The 12,075-nt window shown below is 37.9% G+C and overlaps 1 protein-coding gene across 3 annotated transcripts in view; it reads right to left on the bottom strand.

Annotated features, from left to right (window-relative positions):
- CB1H4orf19 (chromosome B1 C4orf19 homolog) overlaps nucleotides 1-12,075 on the bottom strand; it is an 88,721-nt gene that overhangs the window by 44,205 nt on the left and 32,441 nt on the right. For 2 of the 3 annotated variants that reach the window (XM_045056479.1, XM_045056480.1), the window contains exon 2: nucleotides 2,198-2,251. The exons of the other annotated variant lie outside the window; for it this stretch is intronic. The gene's annotated coding sequence lies outside the window, so the exon portion shown is untranslated. The remainder of the gene's footprint in view (nucleotides 1-2,197; nucleotides 2,252-12,075) is intronic. 3 annotated transcript variants of the gene reach the window in all.

Consider the following 12,075-nt stretch of genomic DNA (forward strand, 5'->3'; position numbering starts at 1 on the left):
GAAGGACATCTGGAAATACATGGGGCGATTAGTGTTTTAGTGTCTCAGTGACAGGGCACTAATGGCATTTAATGTTTACGTGCTCACCAGACTGTGACGCTTGGGCTTGTCCAGCGTAACAGAATTTTTTCTCATTCAAAATGCCAGTGGCACCCCACTGGGGAAAGAGAAAAAAATGATAAAGTGACTGCACGGCAGATAATAGATGCCAACATTCACTTTCTTGGCATGGTCTGTAGTTTAAGGAATAGTTTCTCTCACCTGCAAAAAGTTCCCAAGCCATTTTATAAATGAAATACAGTCTTAAACTTTTTAATCATTTGTGGCATGATAAATCTCAGTCGAGGGGTAGGGGCAAAGAGAGGGTTATAAGCTCTACAGAACAGCTCACAGTGCCATGGACCAAGCAGATATGCAATAAAGTAGTTGTTTGTTGAAAAAGCCTAGAATGATTTTTAAGTTATATGTTAAACAGTGAGAGAGAAGAATTTATGTTCACAGGTGAATTAGGTTTTTGTGTTTCTTGATAAACAATTTAAAAAATCTTTTATTTGGAATCCTGTCATTTATCACAAATTAGAGTGGATAATTACATGTTCTTGGACCTCTGTGGTGGAATATGTTGGCAAATACTATCTGTATTTAAATATGTGTTGGTAGGACATCAGGTAAAGACAGTGGATCCAACACACTCACTTGGGCACCTGGGCGGCTCAATTGGTTGAGTGGCCGACTTCGGCTTGGGTCATGATCTTGCAGCTTGCGAGTTCAAGCCCCTCGTTGGGCTCACAGTTGTCAGTGCAGAGCCCCCTTCAGATCCTCTGTCCCCCTCTGTCTGCACCTTCCCTGCTCGTGTGCTGTCTGTCTGTCTCTCTCTCTCAAAAGTAAACGTTAAAAAAAATACTATTCAATTTTGGGCTACTCCTAAATCTTATTAAAACTAAAATAATTATATGTGTGTATGTACATGTATCTTTTTAACAACAGAGTCAGGAGAGGTGGCAATGACAGCATTTTGAAAGCTAGGAAGCAGGCGGACAGTGGCCACTCATCCGGTGGACCTGAGAAAGCTAGGCCAGAAGCTGCAAGTGGACAGATGAGCACCACCGTTTACACTGCAGGGTCATCAAAAGGCTTGGCAATTGGTGGCGACTGGTGGCAGCAGGTGCCTCAGGCAGGGGGGAAGCTGGGGCCAGAGCGGTGGTAGTGGTTGAACTCTGTTTAAGAAGCAGTTGACACTCCCTTCCTTCCCCTACTGTCACCTGTGTGACAGCACCTCAGCAGGAGCCTGGAAGTTTATCCTGCAGAGGGGGCAAAACCAGAAGGTCTCTGAACTGTGTACTGGGCCATGTTCAGGGTGGGACATCACATCAAGATAGGAGGATTCCTACAGTCTACTCCCCACGCTCATCTCCCAAACGCACACTGGCAGACAGGCTCTTACCCTCCAGGCAAGAGCTTAGAGGAGTTTTCTTAGAGGATGTGACCAATCCATGGGGAAAGCCCTAAAGATACTGACACTAGAAGTTCCCCAGCAACTGGCTCAGCCAGATCAGTATTACAAGTGACCCTCAGTGAGTGCTCCCTCCCACTCCCTTTCATATTCTGAACTTCAGTTTTTACTTTCCTGCTCTTACATGTGAGCAGAACATCAGTGATTATCAAATAGCCGGGGGGAAACCAGAAACAATCTAGAGGGAGCTGGGAATTATGAGGCAAAAGAAAATTTCAAAAATTATTATTCAAAAACTCATGGATATAAGAGAGTACAGGGCATCATGAAGCAAGAAAATAATGCTGTAAAAAAAAAGGCATTCAAAAAACAACCCCCCCCAAAAAAACTCTTAGAAATGAAAAACATAACCACATATATAAGAACCTCAGTTGAAGGAATCTATGTTGAAAAAGGATAAGAAAAGCAGATAAATAATCAAGGAATTCCAGGAGATCTAGAAAGTGAAGTAAAACACCCACAGGAGAAGAAAACATTAATGATTCAAGGAAATTCCTCAAAATTAGAGGGTAGATTTTCTAGATTCAAAGGGCCCACCAAGTACCCAGCACAATGAAAATAAATCCACACCTGAGGTATATTACTGTGAACTTTCATAATACTAGGATAAAGAATATTCAACCAACATCCAAAGAAGAAAATACAGTTATATATAAAGGACTGAGAATTGAAATGGTGGTATACCTTTCAACAGCCATATTGTGAACAAGGAGACAACAGAGCAGTGTCTTCAAAATTCTAAAGGAAAAAAAAAAGTTTTGAGTGAAAATGATTTCCAACATAGAAGTGTCTATGCAATCTATCATTCAAGTGGGGAAGTAGAATACAGACATTTTTAGACAGGCAAGTCCTTAAATAATCTTTTCCTCCCTATACTTTTTCTTAGAAAGCTATTGGGACGTAGGACGTGGTCCATGAATGTTGAGGGAATAAAACAAACAAAAGGAAGACATGACATCTAGGAAATAGGAGCTCCACCACAGGACAGAAGGGAAGGGACTCTTTCAGATGGTGATGACAAGAGATCTCGGCGTAACCAGGCAGAGAGGACAACCAGTCCAGATGAGCAGGTCCGAAGTCCCCGAGAGAGACTTCTACCCAACACCTCATATGAAACTGATAGAATCATGGAACATCTTGAGAGAGTATTTAGACAACTGGTAAATAAGTACTGGATGGATAGTTAAATATGTAAAAAAAAAACACATACTCAAAGGGCACTTGTGTGGCTCAGTTAGGCATCCCACTTCTGCTGAGGTCATGATCTCTCGGTTCATGAGTTCAAGTCCCGCATTGGGCTCTGTGCTGACAGCTCAGAGCCCGGAGCCTGCTTCAGATAACGTGTCTCCCTCTCTCTCTCTCTCTCTCTCTCTCTGCCCCTCCCCAGCTCAGGCATGTGCTCTCTCAAAAATAAATAAACATAAAAAAAACCCCACACACTCAAGAAACACAAACATACAAAAATAAACAAGTAAAAAGGAAATTATTAACTCTAGGGATAAGTTGTGCAAGAAAAAAAAAGTTTAGTATATGCTCCATTTCTGAATAGCACATACAATTGACCCTTGAGCAATGCAGTGATTAGGGGCATTGGCTCCCCTGTACAGTTGAAAATCCATGTATAACTTTTGACTCCCCCAAAACTTAACTACTAATAGCTTACTGTTTACCTGAAGCCTTACTGATAACTTAAACTGTTGATTAACACATGTTATATATACGTATTGTATTCTGCATGTTTATAATAAAGTAAGCTAGAGAAAAGAAAATGCTATTAAGAAAATCACTGGAAGGGGTGCCTGGGTGGCTCAGTCAGTTAAGTGTCCGACTTCGGCTCAGGTCATGATCTCATAGTTTGTGAGTTCGAAGCCCTGTGTCGGGGTCTGTGCTGACAGTTTGGAACCTGGAGCCTGCTTCGTGTTCTGTATCTCCCTCTCTCTCTCTGCCCCTCCCTCGCTCATGCTCTCTCTCTCTCTCTCTCTCTCTCAAAAGTAAATGAACATTAAAAAAAAATTTAAGAAAATCACTGGGAACAGAAAATACACTTACAGTACTCTATTCATGAAAAAAATCTGCATACAAGTAGACATGCACAGTTCAAACTCATATTGTTCAAGGGTCAACTATACAGCCAATGTAAACCTTGCCTATTTTTCTAATTAAAACCAAGACATAATTATACCATGAGGATAGAAACTGTGCATGGTGTGGATAAGAAGAATAAAGAGCTTAAGTTCTCATCATCCATTAGAGAGAGTCCATGTACAATGTCCCAAACTAACACAATCAGGAGGTGGCAATACTTGCCTGCCATGAAGGTATGTGGAGATGATACCAGGCTAAGAGTTGAAAATGGTTTCTTTGGGGAAGAGGAACTAAGGAGCAGGAGACCTGGGACCTGTTCTTTTTCCTGAGAACCCTTGCAGAACTAGGAGATCTTCTAACTGTACCCTACTACATAGCTGTGATGAAAAATTAAAACAATTTAAAGTGCAGTAGTACATAGAGAGCTAACATGGGAGTGCTTTTTCAAAAATAACATCTATGTGATTTTGGTAAATAATATTTTGGGTATTAATTTTCCTTTTTAAAAACATTTTTTTTAAATATTTATTTTTGAGAGAGAGACAGAGCGCAAGCGGAGGAGGGGCAGGGAGAGAAGGAGACACAGAATCTGAAGCACTTTCCAGGCTCTGAGCTGTCAGCACAGAGCCCGATGTGGGGCTCGAACTCACGAACCATGAGATCATGACCCAAGCTGAAGTCTGACGCTTAACCGACTGAGCCACCCAGGTGCCCCTTCATTTTCCTTTTTTTTTTTTTTTTATAAATTGAAAGGCTTGCATTAAATAATTTATAAGATCCCTTGACCGTGTGTGTGTGTGTGTGTGTGTGTGTGTGTGTGTGTGTGTGTTTTGTATTTCTTTGAACATGTATCTGTACTTGTGAACCCAAACACATAGAGATCTGATGACCAACAGTGGAATTCCTCTGATTATCGTGGTCATTAAAAATGTATCATCCACATATCTACAAAGACACAATGTGATCATACTGAGTGAACAAAGTGGCACAACCATCTAGCTGATTTGCAGGGAAACATCTGAGGCTGCATTTCTGTCTTCCTCTGCCCATGTGAGAGAACACAGGAAGAGACTAAAGTTCCCTGGTATTTAGACTCTGGCCTGTGACGCATGGTGGTGCTGACCTAAAAGTTAATATTTATCCATCGTAGTTGGTTAAAGTCAGCTTGAGAACTTGGTGGGGGCAGGCGGGGAGAGAAGCCCTACAAAGCCGCTTAGAGATTTGTACTAAGACCAATGTTAATCTTGGTAGCAGAGCCAAGTCAGTCACATCCTCTCTAGTATGTGCCAAAGAAGAGCGTGGCTAGGACTACAGACGATACCGACATCAACATGGGGAGCGGGGGGTACCGAGGGCTCTGAATTCAAGAGAAAAATGAAGACTGCCCCTTTCAAACCTCCCATTACTTCCTAGCTTTGGTTGGTTAATCACCCAATCTTTCTCTGCCTTGGGTTCTTCATCCATAAACTGCAAATGGTAATACCATTCCATATGGTTGTTAGGGCAATTTTATGTGTTAACACCTAGAGAGTACTGAAAACAGTGCCTTGATATTTATCTTCCCTCAAAATAGATGCAAAGAACATAAAAGATTCACAAGGGCCTTAGATTCATGGCATCCTCTCTCTCTCTCTCTCTCTTTTTTTTTTTTAAAGATATGTAACCTGGTCTTTAGAATAAAAGAAGACCTAGGAGGAGAGAATGTCTCATGACAAATTTGGTAAAGTCAATCTCAAGAAGTCAAGGAACATATTGTTCGCTGACTATAATAATCCTGTTTGGTAAAACCTCAGATTACTCATGTGCACTGACGTTTTGGATGTGACACTAAAGCTTTCCTTTGGTTGCCAGATGTACCTGGCACCCTGGATTCACTGAACAAACTCTGTGCTAGTTCTGAGTCCAGGAGGATCCAATGGTTGCTTTAGGGACGTCCTTTCATTCTTTTTGGTTATCCTGGGTCTTCAATAATATTTCACACACAGAGAAGATGCCCAATAAATGTTTGTTGAGTTAAAAATGGAAAAACACTTCGGTGTGCCTCTCATAGTCAACAATTACGTAACCATACCTCACAGTCACCCACAATTCTTTCATCGAAATGTGTAGCCTTATTCTTCTCATTCACTTTTTTTGTTTACACTAAAACTTATATAGGCTAACCGCAATTTTAATTGAACCTTAACCATATCACAGCACCGTGTGTATAACGTGCACTAAAAAATAAAGAAGATTGTCACCCTAGAGAAGTGGTACTCTTAAATGGTGAGCTATTTTTGCCTAAAAACTCCCAAAGAGCTATGGTAAAAATCAGACATAAAAATAATATAAAATAAACATTTCTCTCTTCCCCTAAAGTGAGATCATAAGATATATAAGAATTTAGTGTATAAAATGTGAATTTTTTTTTTTAATTTTATTTTTTTGGGACAGAGAGAGACAGAGCATGAACGGGGGAGGGGCAGAGAGAGAGGGAGACACAGAATCGGAAACAGGCTCCAGGCTCTGAGCCATCAGCCCAGAGCCCGACGCGGGGCTCGAACCCACGGACCGCGAGATCGTGACCTGGCTGAAGTCGGACGCTTAACCGACTGCGCCACCCAGGCGCCCCTAAACGTGAAGAATTTTAAATCATGGATTTTATTTACTTACTTACTATGATAAGAACACAGTATGAGATCTACCCTCTTAGCAAATTTTTAAGAGAATAGCACAGTATTGTTAACTATATAGATCTCTAAAAGTTATTCACCTTGGAAAACTAAAATTTTATACCAATTCAACAACTCTTGAGGTCCCCCTCACCCCGGCCCTTGGCAGTCACCACTCTACTTCACGATTCTATGAATTTGGCTGTTTTAGATATCTCATGTTAGTGCAACCATGCTACATTTGTCCTTCTGTGACTGGCTTATTTCACTGAGCATAATGTCCTCCAGGCTCATTCATGTGGTCAAATTATGGCAGTCTTTTTTTAAGGCAGAAGAGGATTCAATTGTACGTACAGCTATGTATACTTTGTCTATTCATTCATCAGTGAACATTCAGGTTGTTTCTACATCTTGGTGATTATGAATAATGTTACAAAGAACATGGGGGTGCAGATATCTCTTCGAAATCCAGATTTCAATTCTTTTGGATAAATGCCCAGAAGTGGGATTGCTGGATCATATGGTAGTTCTATTTTTAAGTTTTTGGGTAACATCCATACTGTTTTCCATAGTGGCTACACCACTTTACATTTCCACCAAGCACACAAGATTCCAATTTCTATCATCCTAACTCTCGTTATATTTTACTTTTTTTTTTTTTTAGAACAGTCAGCCTAATAAGCGTGAATGGACATCCTACTGTGGTTTTCATTTGCATTTCCCTGATGATTAGTGGTGTTAAGCATCTTTAAGCATCCATATACCTAGGTGGCCATTTGTATGTTTTTCTGAAGAAATGTCCATTCAAGTCCTTTGCCCGTTTTTGTTTTTGTTTTTTGCTATTGAGTTGTAGGAATTCCTTATATATTTTGGATATTAACTCCTAATCAGATATATGGTTTGCAAATATTTTTTCCATTCTGTCAGTTGACTGTCCACTCAGTTCACTGTTTCCTTTAGTGTGGAGAATCTTTTTTGTTTGATGCAGTCCCATTTGTCTATTTTTGCTTTTGATGCTTGTGCTTTTGGTGTCATATCCAAGAAATCATTGCTGAGACAAATGCTTTCTTCTTGGACTATTACAGTTTCGGGTCTTATGTTTATATCTGTATCTTATTTTGAGTTGATTTTTGTGTATGGTGTAAGATAAGGGTCCAATTTCATTCTTTTCCATATGGATATCCAGTTTTCCCAACACTATTTGCTGAAGAGACTACTCTTTCATCACTGTGTATTCTCAGCTCTCTTGTCAAAGATAAGTTGACCATATGCTATGGACTGAATGTTGTGTTTGTGTTTGTGACACCCCACATGCATGAATTTATTTATGAGCTTTCTATTCTGTTCCATTAGTCTATTTTTCTGTTCTCATGCCAGTACCACACTAGCTTAATTACTGTAGCTTGGTGATATATTTTGATACCAGGAAGTGTAATGCCTCCAGCTTTGTTTTCCTTTTTCAAGATTGCTCTATTGTGGGTCTTTTGTGGTTCCATACAAATGTTAGAATTGTTTTCCTTTTTCCTATAAAAAATCCCACTGGGATTTTGATAGGGACTGCAATGAATTTATAGATCACTTTAGGTAGTATGAACATTTCAACAATATTAATTATTCCGATCCATGAACATGGGTTATCTTTCCATTTATTCATGTCTTAATTTCCTTCATCAATATTTTGTAGTTTTCAGTGTAGAAGTCTTTCACTTCCTTGGTTAAGTTTATTCAGTATTTTATTATTTTGATGCTACTGTAAATGGAATTATTTTCTTAATTTCATTTTTAGATAGTTTGTTGTTAGCACAGCTGATTTTTATATATTGATTTTGTATCCTGCAACTTTACTGAATTTATTAGTTCTAACAGGTTTTTGTTTGCCTGCTTGCTTTTTGGTGGAATCTTTAGGCTTCTCTACATATAAAATCCTGTGACTTTTTATAATTGCTTCATAAGTGGTCCTGGGACAATAGGTTATTCAGAAGAAGCTAGATCCTGAATTACATTATATGAAAACAAAAAAAAACTATTGGAGAAAAATATAAGCGACTATTTATCTAATTTAGGAAGAGAGGGCCTTTCAGTTACTAAAGGTCTGGAAGAAACATCAAGAGGAATATTAAAAGATTAATAGATTACATAAGAAGTAAACATTATTCACCTTAAAAGACACTGTTTACAAAAATGCAAAGACCAAATGAAACAATATTTGACACAGACAATAAAGGGTTACTATCCTTAACTTTAAAAGGATACTTAGTGCAATAGTATATTTATTAAAGACACCAATATAAAACAAACAAAAAACAAAGGACATGATCAATTAACAAAAGACTAAAATAACAGCCAATGAATATGAAAAATCATTCAACTATAGATATAAATAAATGTAAATCAATGGATAACATTTTTGTCTAATAAATTGGCATTTTTATTTTTTTATAACAGCTAGTGTTAAAGAACCTTTAACATGTCAATAACTTTTGCTCCCAAATTCCAATTATTACAGTCTAACAACAACAAAAAAAAAACATAATCAGAGAATCAGAGAGGTGAACAAAAATCTCTGAAAAGGGGTGGTCCACTTAGTTTTAATTTTTAATACTATCAGATATTTTAAACAACTTTAATGCTCAAAAATAAAAGTATCTTTAATTAAATAATGACATATTCAGAAATTAGAGAAAGGAAAAATACCACTAGGTGAAAATAAAGCAGGTATTTAAATAAAATGTAACTTCAATTGTTTTTTTAACAATTAATAAATGTGAATATAAAGACATATGTAAATAATGAAGGAGAATATACCCAAATGAAAACAAAAAGCCACTTTAGGATAGATAGGATGAACTCGTAATTTTTGTGCAAATTGACTCATTTTTTTTTTAACCATGAAATATCTTTATTGTCAGTCTCTATATAAAGATAGCATGTATCATATGATGCTGGTTGAGAATATTCTTCTAAAGCACATTTTGGAAAGAATTAATAAACATGATTTTTAAAATACCTGTCTATCCCACAGATTCAGGGAATATCTTGGAATACTGGGAGAGTTGTGCTAAATTCTCCCTCCACATGTCTTTTTTGCAATTTCTTCTTTATTACTCTTTTTGGCTTGTATTTGAAACAGAGTTATTTGACATATACAAAACCATAATTTTATTTTGATCAAAAATTAAAAGAATACGTATGCTTTCTTTCTCCCTAAATGCATTTCTTCTGATATTAACATGCAGTCCCTAATTTCTTTTTGCTGCACTTATTTGCCTTATCTTTGCCTCCCTTTTAGTGTTTATTTTCTTCGTCATATTATTCTAGGTGAACAGCAATTGGCATTACTCCTTTCTGACCCAAGCTAAAAGTCTTGGCTTTTTGTTTATTTTTTTTTTAAACGTTTATTTATTTTGAGACAGAGCATAAGCAAGGGAGGGAGAGGGAGAGAGAAAGAGAGAGAATCCCAAGCAGGATCCGCACTGTCAGCACAGAGCCCGATACAAGGCTCGAGATCAGGAACTACAAGATCACGACCTGAGCCATAACCAAGAGTTGAATGCTTAACTGACTCAGCCACGCAGGCACTCCAAGTCTCTGCCTTTTAATACAGAAGTTTAAACCATTTACATTTATACTATACACTGAATCTCTCTTTTGTTATTTTATTTTAGCATTTTTTAAATGACTTCTAGTTGTTTATTTTCAGACTTCAGACTACTTTTTTTTTTTAGGCTTATTTATTTATTTTGGGAGAGATTGAGTGAGAGAGCAGGGTAGGGGCAGAGAGACAGGGAGAGAGAGGATCCCAAGCAGGCTCTGCACTGTCAGCATGGAGCCTGACGCAAGGCTCGAACTCACTGTGAGATCATGACCTGAGCTGAAATCAAGAGATGGATGCTTAACCGACTGAGTCACCCAGGCGCCCCTGGACTTCAGGCTACTTTTAATTTTTGCTTTGTATTTAATTTTCTCCAGCACACTGCAAAGTATAAGTTGTGTTTTAAAAATTCTCCTCATGAGATAAAACATTCTTTTTATCCTCCTCTTTAAAAAGAGTTATCCACATAAAGTGGTCCCCAAATGTAATTTTAATGCAAGCTTTCAAGTGCAGCACTAACTGGGTCACTTTTGAGGATAAAGGCAGAACTTAATGTGAATTATGCAGGGACAAGGGTCCATCGGAAGCATCTTAGGTAAACAAGGACTGCGATTCACTCCGTCTCTAGGTGATAGGAATAAGGAAGTGCAGGCTTGGGAGTGAATAGAAGATTTCACTTTGGTATATTCTGTATCTAAAGGGACTGACAAGCATTCAAAGGTAGGTGTTATGTTGACAGTTGTATACACTGGCCAAAAGCTTAGGAAAGAACTGTGGGCGTGATGTAAAGATTTCACAGTTATCAAAAACACAGCTAATAAATAGGGCCATGAAACTGAATAAGAAAATAGAGGCAGTAGGTATACAGAGTTAAAGAAAAAACTGATTCCTGAAGAATACCACTTAATGTTTAAAAAAAAAAAGAGCCCCCCCAAACTAAAAGAAACAAACAAACAAAAACCACAAAAGAATTACAAAGGAAAGTCACAAATTGCAGTCAGAAGAGTAGGAAAAAAAAGGGGGAGGGGTTTGACTCCATTTCTTGCTGTGTCTTCTCACAAAACTTTCAGGATCCAGTGATTTTGGCCAAGAAACAAACAAAAAAAGGATTGCCCCATTCTGTAATGGATTTGGATGAAACCTGGTAAGAAAATCTGGTATATCTCCAAGAGGAGACATTGGAGAAGAACCCATGTAGGTTTCTAAGAATTGTATGTGTATTTATGCTGTTATCAAGGTTGCTAGCATCTGTCTTTCCACATCAAGCTGAAAACATCACCACTATATGGGCAGTTGGATAAGTCTTATTGGGAAAATGATTTTTTCTCTTTGTTTTTATGCCTCTGTACTAGTAGATTGGTTCAGTAACAAATATGTGAGTTCTTTTGTTTGCAAACAATTAAGGAGAAGTAAGTACAGTAATGGAAGGAGGTAAAGTGCTTTAGGGATTAAGAATTTGCCAGCAGTTTTAAATGACATTCAAGGGTCAAGTAAGAAAAGGACTGTACAGGAATATCTCCAAGATATTGCAGGTTTGGTTCCAGAACAACTCAATAAAGTGATTATTGCAATAAAGTGAGTCAAATGAAGTTTTTAGTTTCTCAGTGCATATAAAAGTTATATTTATCCCCTATGATAGCCTACTAAGTGTGCGTGCAATAGCATTATGTCTAAAAAACCCATATGCATATCTTAAGAATACTTTATTGCTAAAAAGTGCTAACCATTACCTGACCTTTCAGCAAGTCACAATCACTGATCACAGATCACCATAACAAATACAGTAATAATTAAAAAGTCTGAAATAATGTGAGAATTACCAAAATATGACACAGAGACACAAAGTGAAAAAATGCTGTTGGAAAAATGATGCCAATAGGCTTGCTCGACACAGGGTTGCCACAGCCCCTTAATTTGTAGAAACAAAACAAACAAACAAAACAAAACAAAACAAAAACCCCACAGTATCTGCAAAGTGTAATAAAGAGAAGTGCAGTAAAGCAAGGTATGCCTGTAGATGTCTCTTAGATTTAGCACCAAGGAAGTAATTGGTAACTTGGAATAGGAGTTTTCCTGGAATAGTGACTCTGGAAGCTAGATTGTTACAGGTTAACCAGTAGGAGGAGGTGAGGAAGTGGAACGCAAGCATAACAATCCTTAGAAGCAAACTGGCTGTGGATGAAAGAACTAGGAAGAAGGAAGTAGGATTAAGGGGAGGATTGCTTAAGTCAGGA

Source organism: Felis catus, chromosome B1, assembly GCF_018350175.1.
Source record: "Felis catus isolate Fca126 chromosome B1, F.catus_Fca126_mat1.0, whole genome shotgun sequence".
NCBI classification, from domain to species: domain Eukaryota; kingdom Metazoa; phylum Chordata; class Mammalia; order Carnivora; family Felidae; genus Felis; species Felis catus.